Source organism: Galeopterus variegatus, unplaced genomic scaffold, assembly GCF_000696425.1.
Source record: "Galeopterus variegatus unplaced genomic scaffold, G_variegatus-3.0.2 Scaffold95, whole genome shotgun sequence".
NCBI lineage: Eukaryota > Metazoa > Chordata > Mammalia > Dermoptera > Cynocephalidae > Galeopterus > Galeopterus variegatus.
Genome location: NW_007726206.1, coordinates 410,815 through 420,408, shown reverse-complemented (window position 1 = coordinate 420,408; position 9,594 = coordinate 410,815). Strand labels below are relative to the sequence as shown.

The 9,594-nt window shown below is 40.7% G+C and overlaps 1 protein-coding gene across 2 annotated transcripts in view; it reads right to left on the bottom strand.

Moving 5' to 3' along the window:
• The window catches only part of PRPF40B (PRP40 pre-mRNA processing factor 40 homolog B (S. cerevisiae)), a 72,702-nt gene that overhangs the window by 22,069 nt on the left and 41,039 nt on the right, over positions 1-9,594 (bottom strand). The gene's annotated exons all lie outside the window — the stretch shown is intronic.

The window sequence follows — 9,594 nt, the reverse complement described above, 5'->3', positions numbered from 1 at the left end:
CGCGGAGAGCCAGGCTCCGCCCCCTGACGCCGGGGCTGGGGCCCGCCCTCCAGGGGGCGGGGCGCCCCTGCTCCCGGGCTCTGACTGACGACCCGAGCGTCGGGCGCTGGCCAGCGAAACTCTGCAGTTCTCCTGCCTCCCGCTGCCAGCGGCCGCCGCCGCAGGGACCAGGGACTGGGCCGCAGCATTCATTCCGTATACAGGGTAGCGGTGCACTTCACAAAGCGTTTTTTATTTTCTGTGTAGTTATTTTTAGCACTTTAAAATTAATTAATTAATTAACTCAAGAACTGTTGAGCACCTGTTAGGTTCCAGGCACTGGACGGGCATACAGCAGTTTGGGGGGTGGGGGATAGCAGAGAAATCCCCCGAAATCCCTGCCGTCATGGGACGTGCGCGTGCTTCTCACGCGAAGTTGCTTTTGGGATTTGGCTCCCACCAAGAGGTGAAGTCAAGAGAGCAGGGACCCAATTTTTTATAGGAATTGAAAATGTGAGGTAATTATTATGTTATAAAGATAAGGAAACTGTAACCAGGCTCCAGGTATTCGGGTGCAGAAAGGGATTGAATGCCTCCCCTCCAAAGCCTGGATAAAGTAGCTCCCTGTTTCCTTTATTCATCAACACTTATCTGAGGCTGTACTCTGTGCTTAGTACCCTTAGGTTCCTGAGAAATAAGGAACTCTGAGCCAGGTCCCTGATTGCACGGAGCTTAGAGTCTAGCAGGGGAGAGGTAGAAAAACAACTAACACGAAGTAGAAGTCCTGAAGTAAAATGACAAATGGGAGAAAAAGGAAGTGGGATTCATTCTTGAGGGTCACAGCGGAGAGAAACCTCACTGTGGTTTTAATCACAACAATACCTAGATGGCCTCAAATGAGAGCCTACTCCTGTCGTGTTCAAACTTGATTATTGAGAATCTCTAGGCATAGCACAAGTGGTTCAGAGGTTCCATAAACTGTCATCAATCACATTTTTTTTTTTTTTTTTAAAGATGACCGGTAAGGGGATCTTAACCCTTGACTTGGTGTTGTCAGCACCACGCTCAGCCAGTGAGCGAACCGGCCATCCCTATATGGGATCCGAACCTGTGGCCTTGGTGTTATCAGCACCACACTCTCCCGAGTGAGCCACGGGCCGGCCCATCAATCACATTTTGTTTTTAAAGTATTTTTGGTTTTTAATGATGTATTTCTTAGAACACGTGAACACATATCTTAGAGAATCAAATAATTGTATAAGATTTGTTAAGACAAACAGTAGAGTCCTTTACCCCATCATCTTCCCCTTTTGCTCTCTGGAGAAGGCCGTTTTTAGTTCTCTTTCTTTTTTTTTTTTTTTGAGGCTGGCCACTATGGGAACTGAACCCTTGACCTTGGTGTTACAATGCCACACTTTAACCAACTGAGCTAATTGGCCGTTCCTGCTTTTAGCTGTTTCTTTTGGCATTTACCTTCATATCTCTGTCCTTCCAGTTGCATCCCTCCCCACAGGGTGAGGAGTCTGTGGAATATGCCCAACCAAAGCCCACATACCCCGTATAGACCATATTCTGAATACCTGGGATTCCCTGCCTAGCTTGCTTCCTGTGCCTGTACCAGCTTCTTCCTTGGATCTCTCCTCTCCTGGAAGACCTTGCTAATTGTGTGGGCATCCCTAGGCCTGAGGGGTAGCCAAGGGGCACCTGTTTGCAGAGAGAGGTGTGAGCATAAACTGGCTGTCCACAGAACCCTGTGTGAGGCTCTCTCAATATAGGACAGAGCCAAGGGCAAAAGGAAAGTGGGTCAGGCAAGAGCCAGGGGCTGGGAGTACCATTTTCTAGGATAGAATTCTGGAGAGTCCAAAAATTCTAATTTAGAACCTGGCCTTCAAGGTCCTTAGGAAGGAATATTTTTGTAAAGTTAGGAGTTTTAAATGTATTTTATTTAACAGTTTGTTAGCTTAATTTATAACATTGAAATATTTAGTATGAGAGTCTTAATTTGTAGTCTTGTCCCAGCCTCCACAAATAATAGGGGCAGATTTGAGGATTTAGCTTTTTTCACTTCTCCTTTCGGCACCACTTATAACCTTTTCCATCTCCTGTCTGCCAAATTTAATTCTATAATAACTTCTGTTAGTTCAGTTTTCAGTTCTTACAACACTGAACTACATGTGCTATTCAGAGTTGAGCCAGGTAGAAAACTGATTATGTTTCCTGCATAAAGTTTTATTTTTCCTGGAATTAATAATTATCTTGTTTTGCTCTGGCTGGTTAGCTCGCTTGGTAGAATGTAGTGCTGATAACAATAAGATCAAGGGTTTGGATCCTATTACCAGCCAGCCGCCAAAAAAGAAAATAAATAATTATTTTGTTTTTTCATTTGTTTAGTTTTCTGTGTATTTATCACAAAATCTGCCTCAAACTCTTCCGGTTTCAGTTTTCAGTTGCCTAAACCTCTTTTCAGAGTATCTATATACAATAGACATTCTATCCATTTCATGTTCTCGAAGACATCTCTGCTGGAGCCTCCTGACAGTCCTGCTCCAATCTAAGTGTTTATTTCATACCATTGTTGTGCATCTGGCAACCTGGCATCTCCTTTCTCATTCTCCTGGGCATTTTCTTTGCCTCTCCTTTAAAGGATCTGATTTGCCATATTCTGTGTCTTTCTTGATTTACTCCCTCTCTTGGGAGGAGACCACCTTCCAGAAGCTTCCTGAGAGGTGGGGAGGTAAACTGCTTTCAAACTTTGAGTGTTTGCCGTTGTCATGTTTCCACCCTGAGCCTTGGATTGGCTGTTTGGCTGGGTACTAAATTCTTTCAGAATTATGACAGCATTGCTACATTGCCTCCAAGCTTCAATCATTGCTGTTGAGAAGTGTGAAGCCTTTTAATTCCTTGTCCTTTGTAAGTGACTTTTTTCCTTCTCTGAACTTGTTTCCGGTGTTGTGAAATTGCAGTGATATGTCTTGGTGAGAGGCTGTTTTCTTCTGTTGCGTTGGGCACTCACTATCACTCACTTTTGGGAAATTATCTCAAATCATTCCATTGATGATTTCCTCCCTTCCATTTTCTCTGTTCTTTCTTTTCTGGAACTCCTATAAATTGGAAGATGGACCTGCTGGACTGGTCCTTCTAATTTCTTATTTATCTCTCCAACTTTCCACCTTATTTACTTTGTTTTGTTTTTTCAACTTTATCTTTCTATTATTTTACTGAGTTTTTCAATATTTTTAATGTTTTTATTGCTTTCACTTTATTTTTATTCTCCGAATATTCCTTCTAATAGCATCTTATCTTGTTTCGAGGTGGCAAAAGCTTGTCTTATCTCAGAAGCTATTACTGATAGTTTAGTTTAATTTTTCTTCTCCCTGCATAATCTCTGCTCCAAACTTCTTTTTCTTTTGTTCTGGTCTTTGGCTTCTGTGTTAAATTCTTTTCTTGGAGGTCTTATAATCTTTGGTTGTCTGCTCACATTTAATGATGGGTCACAAAAGCTGATTGGAAGCGTTTATGCTCAGGGCTGGCCCGGTGGTGCACTGCTACAGTGCGCCGCTTGGGAGCGTGGTGGCTCTCCCGCCGAGGGTTCGGATCCCACATACAGACCGGCCGCTCACTGGCTGAGTGAGGTGCGGGAGCAACACCGAGGGTTGCGATCCCTTTGCCGGTCCCGGTCCGGTACGGGTGCGACACTGAGGGTTGCGATCCGTTGCCGGTCATGAAAAAAGAGACAAAAAGGAAAAAAACAAACAAACAAAAAAAACATGGTGGAAACGTTTATGCTCTGCTCAGCTACACGGGTGAGCTTGTCAGTCATCAGCTTCTTTGTACGGTGATCTGGCTGGGAACTTCTTTTTTTTTTTTTTTAAAGATGACCGGTAAGGGGATCTTAACCCTTGACTTGGTGTTGTCAGCACCATGCTCTCCTAGTGAGCTAACTGGCCATCCCTATATGGGATCCGAACCCAGGGCCTTGGTGTTATCAGCACCACACTCTCCCAAGTGAGCCACGGCCGGCCCCTGGCTGGGAACTTCTGATGTCAGTGTCATTAGGTCTTTCTTCTCAGGTTGGTCAGACAGAGGAGACTGCCCATCTCTGGTTTGGCACAACCAATTTGATTTGCCATAGGGTTGCCCAGCTGCTGCCTAGTTTTAGTGGATTTTCAGTAGAGCAAATTTTTTTTTTTTTTTGTCTTTTTCCGTGTCCAGCAACGGATCGCAACCCTCAGTGTTGCGCCCGTACCGGACCGGGGACCGGCAACCGGCAACCGGCAACGGGATCGCAACCCTCGGCATTGCTCCTGCGCCTCGCTCAGCCAGTGAGCAGGAACCGGTCTGTATGTGGGATCCGAACCCTCGGGCGGGAGCGCCGCCGCGCTTCCCAAGTGGCGCACTTATCCAGTGCGCCACTGGGCCGGCCCCCAGTAGAGCAAATTTTGATGCATGTGTTCAATTTACCATTTTTACTCAGAGACCTTAGATATAATTTAACTGCTCTTATATTTTTATTTTTGGTGGCTGGCTGGTACAGAGATTGACCCTGGACCTTTGTGTTATTATCACCACACTCTACCCACTTGAGCTAACTGGCCAGCCCTATTTTAACTATTTTTAAAACAGTAGTTTGAAAATATATACACTCAAATGCCCTATATATTGAGTTTCTAGGTTCATCAAAACAGGCTTGGTGACATTGAATGGTTTTATGGCACAAAAATGTCATGAAGTTCAATTTATAATGTGAATGTGTACTAATAAAATATTGCTTTTATTTGTTTTAGATAGTGAGGTTCTACATAAAGCTATGCTTGGAAAGGGGGGTTAGCTGCTTTTTATAAAAGTTTGTAATATCTCTCCTGGGCTGGTATGGCCTTTGAACATGGTGAAGGTGTTACAGCAGGCCACAAAGCTGCCCATGGAAGAGGGGTATGGAACGACTAATATCTGAAAGAGGCAGCATCCCAGCCCCAAGGGGAAAGGATATGAAAATAGAGAAGGGACTGAGAAGGGATGAAGAGTTATTTCCTGACACCCTCCAATACCCTCCTAACTAACTTCCACCCCCTTGCCCTGTCTGCCCATAATCCCTCCACAGTCTTGGGTACACAAAACATTGCATTTTTAAAAATCAGCTTTATTGAGCTATAATTTACATATAATAAAATTCACCAATTTTAAGTGCATAACATGATGAATTTTCACAAATGTATAAAGTCGTGTGACCATACCATAATCATTACATAAAATTTCTTTCACTCTAAAGCTTTCTTTGTGCCATTTTACGGTCAGTCTCCTGCCCTATCATCCCACTCCTGGCATCTGCTGATTTGCTTTCCATCAGTATTATTTTGCCTTTCTAGAATTTCACATAAGTGGAATCACGTAGGAGTTTGTTTCTGGCTTCTTTCACTTAGTATAATGCTTTTGAGAATATCCATGTTATTGCATGTATCATTAGTTCATTCCTTTATAATGTGTATATTTCATTGCATAGACACACTACAATTTGCTTGTCTTTTCAGTTGATGGACTGCTGACTTCCAGTTGTTTGTAGGTCTGGGCTATTACAAATAGAGCTGCTTATGAATGTTTGTGTATAGGTCTTTGTTTATACATAAGTTTTCGTTCCTCTTGGATGAATGCTTAGGAGTGGTATTGCTGGGATGTATAGAAATGTATATTTAACTTTTTAAAAACTGTCAAGCTATTTTCCAAAGTAGCTGTACCATTTTACATTCCCACCAGCAGTATGTGAGTTTCATTTTCCCAACACCCTCCTCAACACTTGGTATTGTCACACTTTTTATCATCTGACTCATCCTTATCAGAGATGGTGTCTCCTTGGCTTTAACTCGCATTTCTCTAATGCAATGACTAATAATATTGAGAATCTTTTCATGTTACTTACCATTTGAATATCTTTAGTGACATATCTATTCAAATCTTTTATCCATTGAAAAAACTGAGTTGTTTATCTTCTTATTGTTGAGTTGAAATAGTTCTTTATATATTCCTTTATCATATATGTGTTCTGCAAATAGTTGTTTTCCAGTCAGTGGTTTTAAATTCATTTTCTTTTTTTTTTGTCTTTTTCCTGACCAGTAAGGGGATCGCAACCCTTGGTGTGGTGTCGCCCACACTGCGCTCAGCCAGTGAGCACCCCAGCCAGTCCTATATAGGATCCGAACCCGTGGCGGGAGCGTCGCTGCACTCCCAGCGCTGCACTCTCCCGAGTGCGCCACGGGGCTGGCCTTTCATTTTCTTTTATGTCTATATTTGTGAGCAAATTGGTCTGTAGTACTTTTTTCTTTTCTTTTTTTTTTTAAATAGATGACCGATAAGGGGAATCTTAACCCTTGGCTTGGTGTTGTCAGCACCACACTCTCCCAAGTGAGCTAACCAGCCATCCCCATATAGGGATCCGAACCCGTGGCCTTGGTGTTATCAGCACCACACTCTCCTAAGTGAGCCACGGGCTAGCCCTTGTAGTACTTTTTTCTTGTAATGTTTTTGTCTAGTTTTGATATCAAGGTAATGTTAACCTCATTGTATTAGTCTGTTTCCGTTGCTTGTAACAAAATACCTGGACCTGGGTATAACAAAATACCTGCTAAAGAAAATGAAATTTATTGCTTACAGTTTTGGAGGCTAGGAAGTCCAAAGTCCAGGGAACACATCTGGTGAGGGTCTTGGTGGTGCTGACAGTGATCCAGGGGTCTCACATGGCAGAAAATAGTGGAGCAGAGAGAAGGATAGTTCCTCACTGCTCTCCTTTTAAAGTCCTCAGAACCATGCCCATGACCACCATTATTAATCCCTTAGGCGTGGTCCTACAATCTAATTACCTCTTCAAGGTCCTACCTTTCAATAGTCCTTTCATAATAGGATTTTCCACCCTTAACAGTTACAGTGGGGATTAAGTTTTGGGGGGACATATGGCCCAAGGCACTCGTAAAATAATTTGAGAAGTGTTCCCTGCTATTCAATTTTCTGGAAGAGTTTGTATGGAATTGTATTATTTTTCTTAAATGTTTGGCAGAATTCACCAATTAAACCATTTGGAGCTGGAGTTTTCTTTGAGACAAAGGGCTTTTTAAAATTATAAATCCAATTTCTGTAGTAGATATAGGGTTGTTCAAGTTTTCTTTTTCTTCTTTATTTTATTTTTTTAGCAGGTGGCTGGTAAGGGGATCTGAACCCTTAACTTTGGTATTATCAGCACCAGCTCTAACCACATGAGCTAACCAGCAAGCCCTCTTTTTCTTCCTTAGTTAGCTTTTTAATTTTTTTAATTAGTTTTTATTTAGTTAGTTTTTTTTAAGTTAGTTTTGATAGGTTATGTCTTTCAAGGAATTTGTCCATTTCATCTAACTTACCAACTTTATTGGCATAAAGTTTTTCATAATACTCCCTCATAGTATTCCCACTGTAGAGTCTGTAGTGATATCACCTCTCTTATACCTGATATTGGCAAATTGTGTCTTCTCTCTTTTCTTCCTGGTAAATATGGCTAGAGTTTTATCAATTTTATTAATCTTTTCAAAACACCAGGTTTTGGTTGCATTGATTTTTTTCTAGTTTTCTTTATTTATTTTCTGTTTTATTGATTTCTCTTTTTATCCTTTTTTTTTTTTTTTTTGGCAGCTGGCTGGTACAGGGATCAAACCCTGAACTTTGGTGTTACCAGCTCTAACTAACTGAGCTAACTAGCCAGCCTCCCTATTATTTCTTTCCTTCTGCTTATTTTGGGTTTCTCTGTTCTTCCTATTCTAGTTTTTTTCCTCTAAGAACTGCTTTAGCAGCATCTCACAAATTTTAAGTCATGTTTTCATTTTTACTCAGTTCAAAATATTTCAGAATTTTCCTTGTGATTTCTTCTTTGACATGGTTATAAAGAAGTATTTTGTTTACTTTATAAATATTTGGGAATTTTCCAGATTATCTCTCAGTTATTGATTTATAGTTTAATTTCATTGTAGTCAAAGAACATATTTTATATTATTTTAATCTTCTTAAATTTATTGATATTTGTTTTATGGCCAAGGTTATGGTCTATCTTGGTCATTGTTTTAGATGCATTTGGAAATAGTATGTGTCCTGTTGTTGTTGGGTGAAGGGTTCTATAAATGTCAATTGAGTCAAGTTGGTTTTTAGCTTTTTTCAAAATCTCTATATTCTTACTTGATTTTTTTCCTACTTTTATCAATCCCTGCAAAAGAAGTGTTGGAATCTCCAAGTTTAACTGTGGATTTATCTTATTCTCCTTTCAGTTCTGGAAGTTTTTTTGCTTTATGTATTTTGAAGCAATGTTATTAGGTGTATACACATTTAGGATTATGTACTCTTTATTGATACCTTTATCATTATGGAATGTCTTTCCTCTTTATGTTTGCTAATATTTCTTGTTCTAAAATCTGATATCAATATAGCTACTCCAGCCTTCTTTTGATTGGTATTAGCATGGTTTATCTTTTTATATCTTATTACTTTTAACCTATGTGTGTCTTGTGTTTCTTGTAGACAGCATATAATTGGGTCTGGGGTTTTTTTAATTGAACCTTACATTCTCTATCTTTTAGTTGGCTTATTTAGGACATTTATATATAACCTAATTATCAGTATGGTTTGGTTTAAAAGAAAATAGGGAGGGAGGGAGGAAGGAAAAAAAAAAGATGACAACCCAGGTTGTGAGTAAGGAAATCAGGTTGAAGTTCTGACTCTAATTCCCAGTTGCATAGGTAAATCTCATAACCCCTCTGAGCCTTAGCTGTTTCATACATGTTTGTGAGGATGAATACGTTATTTGTAAACTACAACATGTTCTGAAATAAGGGAATAAAGGACCATCCAGAGCCAGATGTATAGATAGACAGGTATCTATAAACCAGGGTGTGAGTGCCTCAGAAACAGAACCAAGTCTCACTCATTTCTGTATCTTCAGCATTTAGCACCATGCCTGGCACATAGAATATTACCAATAAATGTTAATTAAGTGAATGAGACAATGAAAGAATTAACTTAAGTAGGGGCCAGCCCGTGGCTCACTCGGGAGAGTGCGGTGCTGATAACACCAAGGCCACAGGTTCGGATCCTATATAGGGATGGCTGGTTAGCTCACTGGCTGAGCATGGTGCTGAGAACACCAAGCCAGGGGTTGAGATCCCCTTACCGGTCATCTTTAAAAAAAAAAAAAGAGAATTAACTTAAGTAAGTGAATGAATGAAAATATGTGAAAGACAAGTGAGTGTCAGGTGACAAGTTACTAGCTGGCCATGGCACTGCTGAGGACTGAACTTACAATGTTTAATTCCTGGGCCAGCCCGTGGCTCACTCGGGAGAGTGCGGTGCTGATAACACCAAGGCCCCGGGTTCGGATCCCATATACAGATGGCCGGTTCGCTCACTGGCTGAGCGTGGTGCTGACAACACCAAGTCAAGGGTTAAGATCCCCTTACCGGTCATCTTTAAAAAAAAAAAAAAAAAAAAACAATGTTTAATTCCTTATCTATTAAAGAGAATACTTTTTAGTAGCAAAGAATAATAATTTGCATGTATATGTATTTGTACTTACATATTCATTCATTCAACAAGTATTTATTAAGTGCCTAGTAT